This window comes from Lycium barbarum, chromosome 12 (genome assembly GCF_019175385.1).
Source record: "Lycium barbarum isolate Lr01 chromosome 12, ASM1917538v2, whole genome shotgun sequence".
In the NCBI taxonomy this organism is placed as follows: Eukaryota; Viridiplantae; Streptophyta; class Magnoliopsida; order Solanales; family Solanaceae; genus Lycium; species Lycium barbarum.
Genome location: NC_083348.1, coordinates 5,920,325 through 5,924,524, shown reverse-complemented (window position 1 = coordinate 5,924,524; position 4,200 = coordinate 5,920,325).

Below are 4,200 nucleotides of genomic sequence, written 5' to 3'. Positions count from 1 at the left end.
TTGGCTTGCAAAGCTAGTTCAAGACTATATTCGTTATGTGATCCCCTCATTCTCCAAAAGATCCTCACCTTCACAGATTTTCTCATCTTCTCAGAAGATGTTATCATGAGATTTAGGTTATCAATATCAGTTTTATCAAAACATTCCTCTTCACTACTGCTCTCCTCTTTTGTAGATTTCTCAGCATTACAAGAGTAGTTATTCTTCATCAGTTTCTCAATTATCATATTTATTGTAAAAATCTTTGTAGATTCTACAACAGTAGATAGTATTTTAGAAGTATCCATCTCTTCAGGATTCATTTCTTTAAATTCTCATCAAAGCTAGTGTTGTTAGATTCTACAACATGCTTTCTCATGTTTATAATCATAAACATCTTCATCTTTTCTCAGGTTTTACAAATAGAAACCTTATCCGACATCTCTTCATTAATCTCTTGATAGATGAGAGTGTGGATTTTCTTATTTATCTTTCTCATGGCAACAATATCATTCACTACCTCTCTACTCAAGATTCTTCATCGTGCAGCTACTTCAAACGCAACTACTTCATCAAGGTTGACACCTTTGATGGGCTCCTTGCCCTAAAAAACATCCTTCAAAAGCTGTTCACTTCTGAAATTTTGGTAGTTCACACCTACCACTACAATTTCTTCAAGCTAATGCTTCTCTATTACAACATTCTCTTGGCTATAATAGCTAATCTCATTCATATTCATTCTCTTGAAATTTATAAAAATTTGAATTCTCCACAGGTCCCTCAAGACAAGTGGCTCTGATACCAAATGTTGAACAATCCGGGGAGATGAGTACTCACAATCATTCAAATTCTCTTACGAGGACAAGTGACACTACAAGAAAAAGCATTTTCAGTGGCGACATATTGTGGCGACCGTAGCTGTCGCCATTTCACATAGAGATTTAGCATCGATCAATCCAGTTGCCACTAAAACTCACACTTTTAGTAGTGCTTCATTAGGTCGCCACAAAAAGTTAACAGAATTTGTGGCGACACTGAATATTTGACATCTCTTCAAATATTTGACATCTCTTCAAAACTCCATCGTCGGTCAAAATCATATCCCAATCGTCCATATCCACAGAAGGCGCTAGTAAAAGATGATTTTTTTTGTTGAATCAAGAGATTGGTATCAAATCCATACTCCAAAAAATCCCTTTTTAGCACTGATTCGTATATACTCTTTTGTTATTGAACGCCTTTTCATGAAATGAAGCATTTTTAAGTAGGTGGGTTAGGGTTTCTGCATATTGCAGGTTTGTCCTCTGTGTGTTCTTTGTTATGTGTGCTTTTTCTATTATGCATATTGATGGGTTGGTTGTATCAGGATTATAAGCTTCAGAGCCACAAATATGGTATTTCTTCTTTGCTGTGAGATTTCTTGCCTTTCATGGTAACCCAAGATGATCATAAGGAGATTTTCTAGTTTCTGGGATGAACTTTGAGGAATAAATAGTAATAAGTTGATAACTTTGAGGAATAACTAGTAAGGATTTTTAATTTGAAAATGAACGAGACTTCATTTAATTTATTGTGTGGTTTATTTTTGAATTACATGCTGGTAATTTGTCAACACATATGGGAAGTTGCTTGATATAAGGTGTATTGTGTGTAATTTAGTTCATTCGGCAGTTGTTTATCTTTCAATTTGGGGGTCAACTTTGAGCCTACTAATTTCCCAATAATTTTTGTTACTGTCTGATGCCTGGGGATTTTTCTTTTCTAATATTTCTTCCAGTATAATAATATCTTTTCCACAATATCATTTAAGGTCTTTGGCATGAGCAATACTATCTTCCAAAAGAATTACATCCTAAAGGAACTCTTCAAAACTTAAAATATAATTTCAGAAATGACTTTCTTCCTCCCAGACTCTATATCCCTGCTAGATAAAGATAGTTCTCTTTGTTACCTGCCTACATTGATGCTCCTTCGCTTTCCAATAATCTCTAAAAGCCATGAGAGATCCTAGTTAGTCTATTTATATTTTCCTCATGAGTGGCGTCTAGCATTGTATTTTAGCCGGAGAAACTGTGCAAATGCGACTGATAATGGAATTACTAAATTTATTGAATACGCCTTGACACTAAAGCTAGTAGTTATCGTTAATAGATACATGAAAAATAAAACCTTTAATAGGTTTAATAGCCTGATTGATAGGTTCTTTTTCCAACTTCTAATATAGCTGAAGGACATAAAGTAAAATTGATCAAGTAGAGCAGGTAGAAATCAACTGGTTTACTTGTAAAGAAAAAATTAGCTTGAGTTACCATCTGATTTTGTCTATTTTTTGATAGATGAATGAGAAACTTGTTATTAGCAAGCAATAATGTTTGAGGAAAAGAAATAGCTCCCTGCTTTTATCTCAACCATACGGTAATGCTACATCTGTAAGCTTGGTCTATGCAAGGGCTTAATATTATCAAATGGTGAAAAAGGAGGACAACTAACATTTATCATAGAACATTATTAAAGTAAACGTAACCTAGTTATCTTAAGGAGTAGCATACCGTCAAAGTATTTATTTCTTCAAAAATTCTTCATCTATTTCTTGCGAATATAAGACAAATAATCCTTCTTATAATGTAACACTTGTACTATATTCCAAGAACCACATGCATAACACACTTAAACTGCAGAACTTCTTTTCTTTGTGACAATCAGTTCAAATAGGATTTTCTCTCATTCTAAATCTTCATGAATGGAATTATGACTTAACAGTGGACTTCCGAGTTGTTATTCATTGACTTTCTGTTAATTATAATTATTGCTACTTCAATTAGAAATACAAACAGTCGGTTCTAGTCAAAACAAAGAAAATCTGATCAGCTTATTGTTATTTTCTATTGTTATTTTTCGATAGTTCATTGTTTTATGCTTGTGGTTTCCAGTAGTTCTTTATCTCTATCAATTGGAGATTTCTCATATTAATTAATTCCTGGGGCTATTGATATAGTTGACTATTGTCATTTGACTATGTAGACGAGCACCATATCATTCAAAGATAGTAACTTTAAAGTAAACCAAAAAACATGGAGAAACGATGTGGTTAAAGTTAAGGCAATAATTTACATTCGATGTCATGTTGAATCTTGTATCACACGTTTCATGTACTTTTAATAGCTTGACATACTTGTTTTACGATAAATTTGAAGTTAGGGGTATGCGAGATCATGTTTTGCAAGCTCTTGTGATTAACATTATGCAAAGGCTTTCTAAAGATGGTATGATAAATTGTTTGCTACTTTCTATAGTTGATATTGATTGGGTTTGGGGTCTGAGCTAACCCCAGAAGGACTCTCAATAGTTGGAAATACAAGGCAGGTCCCTGATAATATCATAGGGCACAAAGAGGATGGAAGAGGGAGAGAGACATTATGCTCATTTCATATCATTTTAAAGAACTCTAATCTTAAATAATATCACTACAAAGAGGGTATATATAGGTGCTAAAGGATAATTCTAGACAGAAAATTACTAAATACTTTCACACTCATACTATGTCATCTCATAAACACAAAATGATGCACCTAATAACATTTATATTCTATGCATTTAATCTCATAGATATCCTAAAAGCCACATAGCTAACATCAAAGTGCATGAACTTATAATATTCAAATTATATTTTGCACACTCCTCCTTAATTTTGAATTTTAATTTCATTTTCATATTCTTCATCACTATTGATGATTTCTGCATCATGACTTTTTGCATCCTCTTTGTGTACACCTTCCAAATTTTCTTTCAAACATAATCTTTTCACGAATCTAAGTTGGTGATCTAGGCATAGCTTTCCACACTAAGAGATTGTTGGTGATAACATCAACTTTTCCAACAATTCATTCTAAATTGGCTCAAACTGAACAATCACGTGATACATGCAATTCACTCTCCATTTTCTTTTGACTTTTGGCTCTTGCAAAACAAAAATTCGCGGAAGACTTCTCTTGTTTTCTCTTCCTGTCTTGTGAAGTCCGTCAAGACTCACACATTTTTGACGGGTTGTTCCTCTATTCACAAACCTGAGGAATTCACTCTTCTTTTGGAAATAGCCGGCATCTCAATAGGTCAGCAAACCTAGAGACACATGAATTTTGAATTTTAATTTCATTTTCATGTTCTTCATCACCCTAGATGATTTCTGCTTCATGACTTTCTGCATCCTCTTTGTGTACACCT